Source organism: Pongo abelii, chromosome 15 (genome assembly GCF_028885655.2).
Source record: "Pongo abelii isolate AG06213 chromosome 15, NHGRI_mPonAbe1-v2.0_pri, whole genome shotgun sequence".
Taxonomy (NCBI): Eukaryota; Metazoa; Chordata; class Mammalia; order Primates; family Hominidae; genus Pongo; species Pongo abelii.
Window position 1 is genome coordinate 38,123,434 of NC_072000.2, and position 16,746 is coordinate 38,140,179.

The 16,746-nt window shown below is 44.2% G+C and overlaps 1 pseudogene; it reads left to right on the top strand.

Moving 5' to 3' along the window:
* Positions 1-13,966: 13,966 nt before the first annotated feature.
* LOC100438496 (large ribosomal subunit protein uL23-like) lies at positions 13,967-14,449 on the top strand (annotated as a pseudogene).
* Positions 14,450-16,746: the final 2,297 nt, after the last annotated feature.

Genomic DNA, 16,746 nt, shown 5'->3' on the forward strand with positions numbered 1-16,746 from the left:
TGAACTATGGCTAAATATGGTAATTTCATTCAAGATAAAGGAGTTCCAAGAAGATTTATCTAACCACCATACATACAGTAGCTAACCACTTAGCTAATGTATGCCAGGCCCCAAGGCCTGGTTTCTTTTTTTTTTTTTTCTTTTTTGAGACAGAGTCTCACTCTGTCACCCAGGCTTGAGTGCAGTGGCGCGATCTTGGCTCACTGCAACCTCCACTGCCAGGGTTCCAGCGATTCTCCTGCCTCAGCCTCATGAGTAGCTGGGACTACAGGTGTGTGCCACCACACCCAGCTGAGGCCGCACCCGGCCTCCAAGGCCTGATGTTTAACACTCTTGTTTGGCACTAGCCTACTCACTAGTCACTTCTGAGAAACTAAGGAGCAATTGAGGATGTCCTGGTAGACGAGGACCCCTGATGTCAGCTGACAGTCTAGATGCCAGTCCTTTAGGTGATTTTCTAGATGAGCAGCTGGCAGTGAAGGCTTTTATCCCACCACACAGGGGCTTTACTGTCAGCACCATCAGTCCCTATTCTGACCTCAAATCTTCAGGAAAATGAAAACTTGATTTTCCTTGCAAAATGCGTTATCTACAGACCTATGGGAGGAGAAGGGTGGCAGGATCTTGTCCTCTTCCCACCAGAAATAAATGCAAAGAGTTCATTCAAATACCCAGATAGGCCAGGCGCGGTGGCTCACGCCTGTAATCCTAGCACTTTGGGAGGCCGAGGCGGGCGGATCGTGAGGTCAGGAGATCGAGACCATCCTGGCTAACACAGTGAAACCCCATTTCTATTAAAAGTACAAAAAATGAGCCGGGCGTGGTGGCGGGTGCCTGTAGTCCCAGCTACTCGGGAGGCTGAGGCAGGAGAATGGCCTGAACCCGGGAGGTGAAGCTTGCAGTGAGCCGAGATTGTGCCACTGTACTCCAGCCTGGGCTACAGAGTGAGACTCCATTAAAAAAAAAAACAAAACAAATACCCAGATAACTCAAAGAGGAGGCTGAGGGAGGGAGGTCCAGACTGCGAAAGCCGATGAGAATGGAGGAGACCAAGGAGCCGAGGCTAGAGAAGTCAGAGACTGAGGATACAAGGAGACAAAGAGGCTGAGACTCCAAGGACGCAAAAAAGGTGTGGAGGCTGGGGAGTCAGAGAAAGCTGAGGAAGCTGAAGAAGTTGAAGAAGCTAGTAGTTGAAGAAGAGGCTGAGGAGGCTGAGGCACTGAGGCTGCCGTGAGAAGGGGAAGGCCTGGAGGTGCAGTGTTTGGCTGGAAGGGTGGGGCTCTGCTGTTTGGAGGAAGGGATGTCCAAGAGCAAGAGCCAAGTGTGCCCTGTCAGATGCCATCAGTCTTGAACCAGCCTGTCTCTTTAGCAAATGAATGTAAACTAGAGGCTCTATTTAAACAAGTTTCACATAACATCTCCTACTTCTTCTGACTCGTTCTAATTTCCACATCCAAATACAGTAGTGATTTCACGGTTAGCCTCCTTTATGTTGCAAATAAATATCAGTCCATGCCCATTGTGTCATTTTTGTATCGTTTATAATAACCTCTGGGGATACAGATAGAATAGAATATAAAATAATTTGCTGTGGAAACTTGCTGTGAAAAGCGAATCATTTTGACAGGTGACCAGCAATTTTAGGGTGCTTACCTAAAGTCTAAAATTCATATGTAGGTGATTTGGCTAATTTATAGAGAGATGATTCAATTAGCAGTCCACTATGGGGCAGAATTCTATAAAATAATAATTTTATAAAGTAAAATAACTTTTATAACTCTGAAAATTATATCAAATAGTTTTTAGACTGTGCTATGGACATAACTGAATCAATTTAAGGTCCTGAAAGAGTTCGAACAAATTTAAAGTAGAGGTGGTTTCCAACTATTTGCTTAAATTGCACATCTGGTCATTAAAGCAAATTAGTGTTTTGTGTCATTGACGCTAGAATGCTGAGCTTCCTACTGCTTAACTTCAGTCCCATCTGGAATGTGTATTACATAGGCCAGGGACTTAGGAGCAGATGTCCCATATCATTCTATATCACATTATATATTATCTAATTATAAGTTTAGAAATTATATGTACAATAAAAGCTGGATTATCTGACATTGCCCTAACTCATGTTTTTTGTTTTTTGTTTTTTGTTTTGAGACGGAGTCTTGCTCTTCTCACCCAGGCTGGAGCGCATTATCTTGGCTCCCAGTTTCAAGAGATTCTGCCTCAGCCTCCCGAGTAGCTGGGATTGTAGGTGCCAGCCACCATACCCGGCTGTGTTTTGTATTTTTAGTAGAGACAGGGTTTGGCCATGTTGGCCAGGCTGGTCTCGAACTCCTGATCTTGTGATCCATCCGCCTCGGCCTCCCAAAGTGCTGAGATTACAGGTATGAGCCACTATGCCCAGCCCTAACTCATTATAATTTTATGAATTATGTGTACAATAAAGTTGGATTATCTGTCATTGATCTAATGAGTTTTAGGAATTAGAATCTCTGATACCCTCCCAAAATAAATCTTCATGCTAGTTGGCTCCTGATACAGCTTGGCTGTGTCTCCACCCAAATGTCACCTTGAATTGTAATTATCTCCATGTGTCAAGGGTAGGGCCCAGTGGGAGATGATAATTGAATCATGGGGGCAGTTTTTTCCATACTGTTCTCCTAGTAGTGAATAAGTCTCATGAGACCAGATGGTTTTATAAGGGGTTTCCCCTTTCGCTTGGTTCTCATTCTCTCTTGCCTGCTGATATGTAAGACGTGACTTTGCTCTTCATTCGCCTTCAGCCATGATTGTGAGACCTCCCCAGTCATGTGGAAATGTGAGTCAATTTAACCTCTTTCCTTTATAAATTACCTAGTCTCAGGTATGTCTTTATTAGCAGTGTGAGAACAGACTACTACAGCTACTAATGCTGAAATTCAACAAACGTCAACACATCTTGAAGATGTCAGAGTTGTTTCAAAGTCTTTAGATAAGCAGAGTAAGCCAGGGAAAAAACCTTTCTCCCAAAATTCAAACAATAAGAAAAGCTTCAGAGATTCATTAGAAATTCCTCTTTTAGGCTATGCATGATGGTTTATACCCATAATTCCAGTGCTCCAGGAAAATTGCTCAAGGCCAGGAGTTCAAAACCAGCCTGGGCAACATAGCAAGACCCCTATCCCTACAAAAACAAAACAACAACAACAACAAAAATAGCCAGGCATGGTGGCACACATCTGTAGTCCTAGCTACTGGGAGGTTGAGGCAGGAGGATCACTTGAGCTCAGGAGTTCAAGGCTGCAGTGAGCTATGATCACACTACTACATTCCATCCTGGGTAACAGAGTGAGACCCTGTCTCCAAAAAAACAGAAAACTAAAATCAAACTGAAATAATTGAAAAATATATTAAATGTGATTACACAACATAGGAAACTGAAGAAAATTACAGAAAAGGGAAATCAACTGCAGAATATTCATTAAAATAATCTGGCTTCCACATAGACCAATGGAACTGAAAAGAGAACCCAGAAATAACGCCAATTATGTAAAGCCAACTGATCTTCAACAAAGCATACAAAAACATAAACTGGGGAATGTTTAATAAATGGTGCTGGGAAAACTGGCAAGCCAACATGTAGAAGAATAAAACTGTACCCCCTGCCTCTCACCTTATATAAAAATCAACTCAAGATGGATCAAAGACTTGAATCTAAGACCTGAAACCATAAAAATTCTAGAAGACAACACTGGAAAAATTCTTGTAGGCACTGGCCTAGGCAAAGAATTCATGACTGAGACCCCAAAAGCAAAGGCAATGAAAACAAAAATAAGTAAATGAGACCTAATTAAACTAAAAAGCTTCTGCACAGCAAAAGAAATAAGGAGGGTAAACAGACAACCCACAGAATGGGAGAAAATATTTGCAAACTATGCATAGAACAAATGACTAGTATTCAGAATCTACAAGGAACACAAACAAACCAGCAAGAAAAAAAAATCCCATCAAAAAGTGGGCAAAGAATATGAATAGATATTTCTGAAAAGAAGATATACAAATGGCCAACAAACATAAGGAAAAAATTATCAACATCACTAATTATTAGGGAAATGCAAATTAAAACCACAGTGAGGGCCAGGCGCGGTGGGTCACGCCTGTAATCCCAGCACTTTGGGAGGCCAAGGCAGGCGGATCACAAGGTCAGGAGATCGAGACCATCCTGGCTAACATGGTGAAACCCTGTTTCTACTAAAAAAATACAAAAAATTAGCCCGGCGTAGTGGCAGGTGCCTGTAGTCCCAGCTACTCGGGAGGCTGAGGCAGGAGAATGGCGTGAACCCAAGAGGCAGAGCTTGCAGTGAGCCGAGATTGCAAGACTGCACTCTAGCCTGGGCGACAGAGGGAGACTCTGTCTCAAAAAAAAAAAAAAACACACACAGTGAGATACCACCTTACTCCTGCAAAAATGGCCATTATTTTTATTTATTTATTTATTTATTTTTTGCAACAGTTTCACTCTTGTTGCCCCAGGCTGGAGTGCAGTGACATGATCTTGGCTCACTGCAACCTCCGCCTCCCAGATTCAAGCGATTCTCCTGCCTCAGCCTCCTGAGTAGCTGGGATTACAGGCATGCGCCACCCATGCCCGGCTAATTTTGTATTTTTAGTAGAGACAGGGTTTCCCCATGTTGGTCAGGCTGGTCTTGAACTCCCAACCTCAGGCGATCCACCCCCCTCAGCCTCCCAAAGTGCTGGGATTACAGGCATGAGCCACCGCACCTAGCAAAAATGGCCATTATTAAAAAGTCAAAACAACAATAAATGTTGGTATGGACGTAGGGGAAAGGAAATGCTTATACGCTGCTAGTGGGAATGTAACTTAGTACAACCTTTATGGGAAACAGTTTGGAGATTCCTTAAAGAGCTAAAAGTAGATCTACCATTCCATCCAGCAATCCCATTACTGGGTATCTACTCAAAGGAAAAGACTTTATATGAAAAAGACTCTTGCACACGTATGTTTATAGTAGCACAATTCACAATTGCAAAGGTGTGGAACCAACCTAAATGCCCATCAACTAATGAATGGATAAAGAAAATGTGGTATATATACACCATGGAATACTACTCAGCCATAAAAAGAAATAACATCTTTTGCAGCAACTTGGATGGAGGTGGAGTCATTATGCTAAGCCATTAGCATAATTTCCATTCCACAGGAGTGGAAAACCAAAAACAGTATGTTCTCACTTATAAGTGGGAGCTAAGCTATGAGTACGCAAAAGCATACAGAGTGACATAATGGAATTTAGAGACTCAGAAGTTGGGGGTAGGAGGGGGACTAGGGATGAAAAACTACATATTAGGCACAATGTACACTACTCAAGTGACAGATGCACTAAAATCTCAGAATTCACCACTACTTAATTCATCCATGTAACAGAAAACCACTTATACCCCAAAAGCTATTTAAATAATTTTTTTTTTAAGACAGAGTCTCACTCTGTTGTGCAGGATGGAGTGCAGTGGTAGAATCTCGGCTCGCTGCAACCTCCGCATACAGGCTCAAGCGAGTCTCCTGTCTCAGCCTCCCGAGTAGCTGTGATTACAGGTACCCACCACTATGCCTGGCTAATTTTTGTATTTTTAGTAGAGATAGGGTTTTATCATGTTGGCCAGGCTGGTCTCGAACTCCTGACCTCAGATGATCTGCCAGCCTCGGCCTTCCAAAGTGCTGGGATTGCAGGCGTGAGCCACCGCACCCAGCCTGCTTCTGTCTCTTTAAAAAATATTTTAGGCCTGGCCAGGCGCAGTGGCTCATGCCTGTAATCCCAGCACTTTGGGAGGCTGAGGCAGGCAGGTCACAAGATCAGGAGTTCGAGACCAGCCTGGCCAATATGGTGAAACCCCGTCTCTACTAAAAATACAAAAATTATCCAGGTGTGGTGGCAGGCACCTGTAGTCCCAGCTACTTGAGAGGCTGAGGCAGGAGAATTGCTTGAACCCGGGAGGCAGAGGTCGCAGTGAGCCGAGATCGCGCCACTACACTCCAGCCTGGGTGACACAGCGAGACTCCATCTCAAAATATATATATGTATTTTAGGCCTGTAATGCCAGCACTTTGGGAGGCTGAGGCAGGCGGATCACCTGAGGTCAGGAGTTCGAGACCAACCTGACCAACATGGTGAAACCCTGTCTCTACCACAAATACAAAATTAGCCGGGCGTGGTGGCACACCCCTGTAGTCCCAGCTACTCGGGGGCTGAGGCAGGAGAATCACTTGAACCCAGGAGGCAGAAGTTGCAGCGAGCCAAGATCGTGCCACTGCACTCCAGCCAAATAAAAAAATAGAAATAAATTTAAAAGAAAAGAGACAGAAGCTAGTAACTTTGGGCCAGCAAGCAAATAATAATAATAATCTGGCTCCACTATTCCTAATAATATACAAAGAATTCTTACAAATCAACAGTAGAAAAGATAAACTAGTGGCATAAATCCTTCTGTCTTCCTACAGAATCTTTGTTAATGTTGACTTTACTCCTTAAAAAAAAAAAAAAGAAACAAAGCCAGCCATGGTGGTTCATACCTGTAATCCCAGCACTTTGGGAGGCTGACGCAAGTGGATCACCTGAGGTCAAGAGTTCAAGATCAGCCAGGCCAACATGGCAAAACCACGTCTCTACTAAAACTACACACACACATACACACACAAAATTTGCCAGGTGTGTTGGAGCATGCCTGTACTCCCAGCTACTCAGGAGGCTGAGACACAAGAATTGCTTGAACCCAGGAGATGGAGGTGGCAGTGAGCCTAGATCTCCCCATTGCACTACCGCCTAGGTGACAGAGCAAGACTGTCTCAAAAAAAAAAAAAAAAAAAACAAATGCAGAGAGAAGCAAGAGTCTAAAAAAAGAACAAAAATAGATGAACTATACTTTTAAATAGACAAAAGAGCCAGGCGCTGTGGCTCATGCTTGTAATCCCAACACTTTGGGAGGCCAAGGCGGGTAGATCACCTGAGGTGGGGAGTTCCAGACCAGCCTGACCAACATGGAGAAATCCCGTCTCTACTAAAAATGCAAAATTAGCCAGGCATGGTGGTGCATGCCTGTAATCCCAGCACTTTGGGAGGCTGAGGCAGGCAGATCATGAGGTCAGGAGTTCGAGACCAGCCTGACCAATATAGTGAAACCCCGTCTCTACTAAAAATACAAAAATTGGCCGGGCATGGTAGCACACGCCTGTAGTCCCAGCTACTCGGGAGGGTGAGGCAGAAGAATCCCTTGAACCCAGGAGGTGGACGTTGCAGTGAGCCGAGATCTCACCACTGCACTCCAGCCTAGGCAACAGAGCGAGATTATGTCTCAAAAAAAAAAAAAAAATTACCCGGGCTTAGTGGTGCATGTCTATAATCCCAGCTACTCGGGAGCCTGAGGCAAGAGAATTGCTTGAACCTAGGAGGTGGAGGTTGCGGTGAGCCGAGATGGCACCATTGCACTCCAGTCTGGGCAACAAGAGTGAAACTCCATCTCAAAAAAAAAAAAGACAATAGAAATGAATGAACGAGTGTTTCACGGAAGAAATAAATACAACTTATAAACATGAAAAGATGCTTGACATCAGCAGTAACTCAAGAAATTCAAATTAAAGCAATGATTAGATGTTGTTTTTATCCTAACAGAATGACGAAGGTGAAAACGATAGTCACTGTTACTATAGGTGGAGGAGGACTTTAATCACTATTAATAAAGGTGTAATTTATTGCAAATCGCCGAAAGAGTGTGATTTGGCAACCTATGTAAGAACCAGAAATTTCACTTCTGAGAATTTGCCCTAAGGCAATAAATCCATCCTGGTGACCAAAAGCACATGAACATTGTTTATGGAACCCAGGATGTGGCTGCAGACTGACTTGGGTTCCACCTTGCACCAACCTCAACACGCAACCTCACCCCTTCAGGGGATTCCGCCAGGAACCCAGTCACACTGAGGATGCAGGGATTTTTGCAGCTGTGCCAAGGTAGGCAGAAACACACATCACATCTCTCAGTGGGACATCACATCTCTCAGTGGCATTTCCCTGGAAAATCCTCTAAAGATCTGCCTTTTCAGCCTCCAGCTCTCCTCTGACCCTCCCTGAGGCCCCTCCAAACCCTTATTATTCAGAAAATCAGGTGGCCAGTCTTGAAAAGCCAGCCCCAGAGGTTGGCATCTGCTCCACAGGCAGGGTTTATCAGACCAGATCATTTCTGCCCAAGAGGCAGGATTGTCATATTAACTGCTGACAACATAAAAATGTCTCTGTGTTAATACATTTATAATAGCAAAAAAATAGGCCACAAGTATAAATGTACAGTATAGGGGATTACATAAATTATGATACATTCATACAATGGACAAACTTTTGAAAAGAATGAGTTAGCCGGGTGCAGTGGCTCATGCCTGTAATCCCAGCACTTTGGGAGGCCAAGGTGGGCAGATTAGGAAGTCAGTAGATCGAGACCATCCTGCCTAACATGGTGAAACCCCATCTCTACTAAAAATACAAAAAATTAGCTGGGTGTGGTGGCACGCATCTGTAGTCCCAGCTACTTGGGAGGCTGAGGCAGGAGAATTGTTTGAACACAGGAGGTGGAGGTTGCAGTGAGCCAAGATCACGCCACTGTACTCCAGCCTGGGCAACAAAGCGAGACTCCGTCTCAAAAAAAAAAAAAAAAAAGAAAAGAAAAGAATGAGTTGGGTCCATTTTGGACTAACATGGGATGAGCCAGGTGTGGTGGCATGTGCCTGTAATCCCAGCTACTCAGGAGCCCTTGAGGCCCGAAGTTCAAAAGCAACCTGGACAACATAGTGAGATCCTGTCTCTAAAAAATAAATAAAATAAAATGCAGTGATGTCTAAGGTACAGCTGGCTGGGTGCTGTGGCTCATGCCTGTAATCCCAGCACTTCAGGAGGCAGAAGAGGGTAGATCACCTGAGGTCAGGAGTTCAAGACCAGCCTGGCCAATATGGCGAAACCCTATCTCTACTAAAAATACAAAAAAATTAGCCAGGCATGGTGGTGCATGCATGTAGTCCTAGCTACTCAGGAGGCTGATTCAGGAAAATCACTTGAATCCAGGAGGCAGAGGTTGCAGTGAGCCAAGATTGCGCCACTCCACTCCAGCCTGGTCAACAAGAGTGAAAAAAAAAAAAAGAGGTACAGTTAAAGGCAACAGACTTGCAGAACAGGATATACGCTATGAACACATTGTCAGTTTTGTGCACTGAGGTACCCCAATGTCTTGAGCAATGCCTGGCATAAAAGAGGTACTCAAGTATTTGTTGAATGGATGAATGTTTGTTAAAAGAAAGATGTAGGAGGCCTTGAACCTTGTCTACCGTTATCTCCAGAGTCTCTCAATGGCTGGGAAATTGCCTAGGGGCCCATAGTGTGTCCTTTAAAAATATGTAACAGGACTGGTGAAGTAGCTTATGCCTGTAATCGCAGCACTTTGGGAGGCTAAGGCAGGAGTATCACTTGAGCCTGGGAGTTCAAAACCAGCCTGGGCAGCATAGGAAGACCCTGTCTCTACATGAAATTTAAAACTTAGCCAGGCGTAGTGTTACGTGCCTGTAATCCCAGGTACTCGGGAGGCTGAGGTGGGAGGATCAACTGAGCCTGAGACGTCGAGGCTACAGTAAGCCATGATTGTGCCACTGCACTCCAGCCTGGATGACAGAGCGAGACCCTATCTCAAAAAGAAAAATAAAAAAATACACAATAGTTATCAGCTACTAATCCTGAGGACACGGATACTGAAGAAAGAAAGAAAAGAGATCACTTTTTACTTTACATGATGCTATATTGTTTACCTTACACGCATGTAATACTATTGTGAAAATTCATAATAGTAGAGGTTGGGAGCAGAAAGCTTGAAGTTCTGAGAAAAACATGGGCAAATAAGTATGATATCCTACAATCTGTTATACCTCAAATTGTTCTCATTTTAACTACTTCACTCAAGCCATTTTCTTCTAAACCTAAGTAACCCAGGAAAAAATAAAAATTGCATCTGTATGACTGCTTGACCAGGCCTGTTTACATTAACAATCCCTTCAGGTCCACAAGTTTAAATCTTAAGTAACACGAATTTTTGATTACCTAAAAACCACCATTTTGCCAATACACAATAGCTGGAGCTTTTACCATAGCATAAATTGACATTTGGGTATTGTTCTAAAATGACATGTCCATAGTTCCATAGTTGAGTGAGATTTTGGGTTTTTTTGTTTTGTTTTGTTTTGTTTTTAGACAGGGTCTTGCTCTGTCACTCAGGGTAGAGAGCAATGGTACGATCATAGCTCACTGCAACCTCCAACTCCTAGGCTCAAGTGATTCTCCCATCCTCACCTCCTGCCTCAGCCTCCCAAATAGCGGGGACTATACAGGTGACCACCACACTCGAGAGTTTTCTTTTTTTCCTTTATGTGGATTGCAGATTTGATGGCAGTAGTAAAAAAGTCAACACAGGCTGGGTGCGGTGGCTCATGCCTGTAATCCCAGCACTTTGGGAGGCAGAGGTGGGCGGATTACCTGAGGTCAGGAATTCGAGACCAGCCTGACCAACATGGAGAAACCCTGTCTCTACTAAAATACAAAAATTAGTCAGGCATGGTGGTACATGCCTGTAATCCCAGCTGCTCAGGAGGCTGAGGCAGGAGAATTGCTTGAACCCAGAAGGCGGAGCTTGCAGTGAGCCAAGATTGCGCCATTACACTCCAGTCTGGGTAACTAGAGCGAAACTACGTCTCAAAAAAAAAAGTCAACACAAAATAGAGGGAGATTTCCTGGCTCTGCTGCCCCAGTCAGTGCTAGCCCCTGAGCTTCAGCACTGTGACAAGTCCTAAATCTCCTTAACTTCCCCATCAATTCCACGAAGAATACCTTAGCTGATCCTCTTACTCATTACCGCTCACTGAGGTACCCCATGAGGCTGGAAGACAGCCTTCCCTTGAGGCCTTTGGCTAGGTATAGAGGTATAGACTTATATATATATATATATAGTTTTATATATATATATAGTTTTATATATATAGTTTTATATATATGTTTTGTGAAATGGTCTTGGGACCCCAAGATCGCTAAGCTAAAAGGGAAAAGTCAAGCTGGGAACTTGATTTTTAGGGCAAACCTTAACCTTAGGCTTAAAGCAAACCTGCCTCTCACTCTATTCAAAGTCATCCCTCTGCTCACTGAGATACATGCGTATTTGATTGCCTCCTTTGGAAAGGCTCATCAGAAACTCAAAAGAATGCAACAGTTTGTCTCTTATCTACCTATGACCTGGAAGCCCCCTCCTAGGTCATATGTACATAACTCAGTGCTTAGAGTTGTCCCACCTTTCTGGACCTAACCAATGTTCATCTTACATATATTGATTGATGTCTCATGTCTCCCTAAAATGTATAAAACCAAGCTGTGCCCCAACCACCTTGGGCACATATCGTCAGGCCCTCTTGAGGCTGTGTCATGGGCATTGTAGAAAGTAAAAAGTTTCCTCTTCAAAGTTCCCCTTCTTGTTAAAGAATAAAACATAAGTGTTAGAAATAATAGTTTCTTTTAAAGACTAACTTTCTTCAAGCCTCCTTACTTTGTGCTAATAACTCTTTGTTAAGCCCTATCCTATGTAACTGTTGGACATGCTCACAGACGTGTTGCAGCTCACAGCCTATGCCCCTTCCTTATTTGGAAATTTATTGCTTCCTTAAACCTTTCGTAAGCAACTTCTTTGTCCTTGCACTTATCTATTTAGGAAAGTTTCAGGTTATTGGCAAATCGGGTATCAGTTTAAGATTGTGAGGTCCCACTCCAGCCAATGGATGCAGGACACGGCAGTAAGGATGACCCAAATGCCTAAGGGATAAATATGTCTGCTTTTCCTTTGTTCAAGTGTGCTCTCGCCATTGTTCCATCTGCGATTGAGCACCCTTTCAAGTAAAGATGTCCTTGCTGAGAGATCTTTTGTCTCTGTGCTGACTTTTCTTCGCGGCACTGATTATCTATTTCTAACATTTTTTGTATTTCTAACAGGCATGAATCCTTTTTTTTTTTCTGACAGAATCTTGCTCTGTCACCCAGGCTGGAGTGCAGTGGTGCCATCTCGGCTCACTGCAACCTCCACCTCCTGGGTTCAAGTGATTCTCCTGCCTCAGCCTCTCGAGTAGCTGAGATTACAGACATGTGCCACTATGCCCAGCTAATGTTTGTATTTTTAGTAGAGACGGGATTTCACTATGTTGGTCAGGCTGGTCTCGATCTCCTGACCTCAGGTGATCCTCCCGCCTCCCAAAGTGCTGGGATTACAGGCATGAGCCACCAACTTGCCACAGGTCCTTAACTTTGGAAAAATGAACTTTCTAAATTGCTGGGACCTGTCTCAGATATTTGGGGTTCATATTTTCAATATATATTATATATTGTTTCAATATATATTATATATTGTTTCAATGTATAATATACATTGTTTCAATATATTATATATTGTTTCAATGTATAATATACATTGTTTCTATATATTATATATTGTTTCAATGTATAATATACATTGTTTCAATATATATTATATATTGTTTCCATGTATAATATACATTGTTTCAATATATATTATATATTGTTTCAATATATATTGTTTCTATATATTGTTTCAATATATATTGTTTCAATATGTGTTATATATTGTTTCAATATATAATATATATTGTTACAATATATAATATATATTGCTTCAATATATAATATATATTGTTTCAATATATATTTTCCCCCAAAATCTCCCAAGTGAATCTGATGTTCCAAGGAAGACATGAATCTATCCGGTGGTTTCAAGTCTCCCCAGCACATAAACTGACTTAGAAAACCTGGCCATAGGTCTTTCCCACTTTATCTTCAACTCTGATTTGATTATCAAAGTTTTCTGGCAATTACAGGACTCCAGGATCTGTAGGCTTCAATCAACAGCTCACATCACCTCCCTAACGAATGGCTGTCCTTATCGTTCTTCTGCTCACAAAGCATAAGGGCCCCTATTTTCTTTTCTTTTCTTTTTAAATTTTTTATTTTATTTTATTTTATTTTTTTGAGACGAAGTTTCTTTCTTGTTGCCCAGGCTGGAGTGCAATGGCACGATCTCGGCTCACTGCAACCTCTGCCTCCTCGGTTCAAGCGATTCTTGTCTCAGCCTCCCGAGTAGCTGCAATTACAGGCATGAACCACCACACCTGGCTAATTTTGTATTTTTAGTAGAGATGGGGTTTCTCCATGTTGGTCAGGCTGGTCTCGAACTCCTGACCTCAGATGATACACCCGCCTCAGCCTCCCAAAGCGCTGGGATTACAGGCGTGAGCCACCACACCTGATCTTTTTTTTTTTTTAAGACAGTCTTGCTCTGTCACTGAGGCTGGAGTGCAGTGGTGTGATCTCGGCTCACTGCAACCATCACCTCCTGGGTTCAAGTGATTCTCCTGTCTCAGCCTCCTGAGTAGCCGGGTTTACAGGCACAGGCCAACACACCCAGCTGATTTTTGTATTTTTAGTAGAGACGGGGTTTCACCATGTTGGCCAGGCTTGTTTCGAACTCCTAACCTCAAGTGATCCACCCGCCATGGCCTCCCAAAGTGGTGGGATTACAGGCGTGAACCACCGCGCCTGGCCCAGGGCCCCTGTTTTCTTTTGCATCTGGTAGGAACTCCTTTGTCGTGCTTTTGAAGATTTCCACCGTCAGACTGCAATCTCCTGGTTACTAGAGTCTCCACATATGCTGGTGGCCCCCGCATCCACAAAAGGCCTCTCCATTCATAAACACCACATGCTTGCCCCTACCTTTATGCCTGGAATTTCTTCCCCACTTGCCTCTAAGTGTCCAAATTATGTTAAATCATGTTCTTCCAGATTTAGCTTAAGTTTTCCTTCTTAAATTTAATGGAATTTGCCCTTTTCACAAGATGGCGTTGAAAGCAAAGAAGGAAGCGCCTGTCCCTCCTAAAGCCAAAGCCAAAGCAAAGGCTTTAAAGGCCAAGAAGGCAGTGTTGAAAGGTGTCCACATCCACAAAAAAAGAAGACCCGCACATCACCCACCTTCCAGAGGCCCAGGACACTGCGACTCTGGAGGCCGCCCAAATATCCTCAGAATAGCGCCCCCAGGAGAAACAAGCTTGACGGTTATGCCATCAAGTTTCTGCGGACCACTGAGTCTGCCTTGAAGAAGATAGAAGACAACACCACACTTGTGTTCACGGTGGATGTTAAAGCCAACAAACAGCAGATCAAACAGGCTGTGAAGAAGCTCTGTGACATTGATGTGGCCAGGGTCAACACCCTGATTCGGCCTGATGGAGAGAAGAAGGCATGTTTGACTGGCTCCTGATTACGATGTTTTGGATGTTGCCAAAAAATTGGGATCATCTAAACTGAGTCCAATTGGCTAATTCTAAATATGTATATCTTTTCACCAAAAAAAAAAAAATTTAATGGAATTTAATGATTCTCTGCTCTTCCAAAATGTAGTAACAGCAGCAGTCTGCACCAACAATTTGGCTCATCACTTGATTTTTTTTTTTTTTTTTGAGACAGAGTCTCTCACTGTCGCCCAGGCTGGAGTGCAGCGGCGTGATCTCGGCTCACTGCAACCTCTGCCTCCCGGGTTCAAGCGGTTCTCCTGCCTCAGCCTCCCGAGTAGCTGGGACTACAGGCACGTGCCACCACGCCCAGCTAATTTTTGTATTTTTAGTAGAGATGGGGTTTCACAATGTTGTCCAGGATGGTCTCGATCTCTTGACCTCGTGATCCGCCTGCCTTGGCCTCTCAAAGTGCTGGGATTACAGGTGTGAGCCACCGGCGCCCGGCCCATCACTTGATTTTTTTCCTCTTTTTTTTTTTTTTTTTTTTTTTTTTTTGAGACAGAGTCTTTCTCTGTTATCCAGGCTGGAGTACAGTGGCGTGATCTTGGCTCACTGGAACCTACGCCTCCCAGGTTCAAGTGATTCTTGTGCCTTAGCTTCCCCAGTAGCTGGGGTCACAGGCGAGCGCCACCACACCCAGCTAAATTTTTTCGTATTTTTAGTACAGATGGGGTTTCACCATGTTGGCCAGGCTGGTCTCAAACTCCTGGCCTCAAGTGATCTGCCTGCCTCAGCCTCCCAAAGTGCTGGGATTATAGGCATAAGCCACCGCGCCCAGGCTTTTTTTTTTTTTTTTTTTTTTTTCTGAGACAGAGTTTCCCTCTTTGTTGCCCAGGCTGGAGTACAATGGCACAATCTTGGCTCACTGCAACCTCCACCTCCTGGGTTCAAGCGATTCTCCTGCCTCATCCTCCCAAGTGGCTTGGATTACAGGCGCCCACCACCATGCCCAGCTAATTTTTGTATTTTTAGTACAGACAGGGTTTCACCGTGTTGGCCAGGCTGGTCTTGAACTCCTGACCTTGTGATCCACCCGCCTCGGCCTCCCCAAGTGCTGGGATTACGGGCACGAGCCATTGCGCCCAGCCTTTTTTTTTTTTTTTTTTTTTTTGAGACAGAGTCTCACTCTGTCATCCAGGCTGGAGTGGCACGATCTTGGCTCACTGCAACCTCCACCTCCCGAGTTCAAGCAATTCTCCTGCCTCATCATTCCAAGTAGCTCGGACTACAGGCGTGAGCCACCACGCCCAGCTAATTTTTGTATTTTTAGTAGAGATGGGGTTTCACTTCGTTGGCCAGCCTGGTCTCGAACTCCTGACCTCAAGTGATCTGCCTGCCTCAGCCTCCCAAAGTGCTGGAACTACAGGTGTAAGCCACCTCGCCTGGCCGACGCACCCAATCTTTTCCGCACATTTTGGATAATGCCTTATCTCTGATCCCTAAGTCCTCAAGTAAACCATCCCAGTAGCCCTTTCCCTTCCCCACACCCCTGACTCCATGCCAAGTTCCTGCCTTGGTCCCTGTCTCCCTTGCCCTTCCAGGCCTCCCAGAGGCAATTATCCTGGCTTTGAACCCCAGCTCACCCTATCTTCATTTCAGTGTTCCCTGACGGCTACCTATTGCCGGTGCCAGGTGCTAAGAGGTTCTGCCCCCAGGCTGGACACCTTCCTGTAGCCTCCTAATGGTGGCCTCTGGGTTCCAACCCTCTCAGACAGATGGAACGTTAGTTACTACATTTCCGAATCCTCCACAACTCCACCAAAGGAATTATATTTATGTTGGGCCATGGCAGCTCATGTCTGTAATCCCAGCACTTTGGGAAGCCAACATGGGAGGATCGCTAGAAGCCAAGAGTTCAATACCAGCCTGGACAACATAGCAAGACCCTATCTCTACAAAAAAATATTTAAAATTTAGCCAAGTGTGGGCCAGGCACAGTGGCTCATGCCTGTAATCCCAGCACTTTGGGAGGCTGAGGTGTGCAGATCACCAGAGGTCAGGAGTACGAGATCAGCCTGCCCAACATTGTGAAACCTTGCCTTTTCTAAAAATACAAAAATTGGCTGGGCGTGGTGGTGGGCACCTGTAATCCCAGCTATCCAGGAGACTAAGGCTGAAGAATCGCTTGAACCCAGGAGATGGAGGTTGAAGAGAGCCAAGATCGCACCACTGCATTCCAGCCTGGGCAACAAGAGTGAAACTCCGTCGCAAAAAAATAAATAAATAAATAAATAAAATACAATTTAGCCAAGTGTGGTGGCTTACACCTGTGGTCCTAGCTACCCAGGAGGCTTAGGCAGGAGGGTCACTTGAACCCAAGAGTT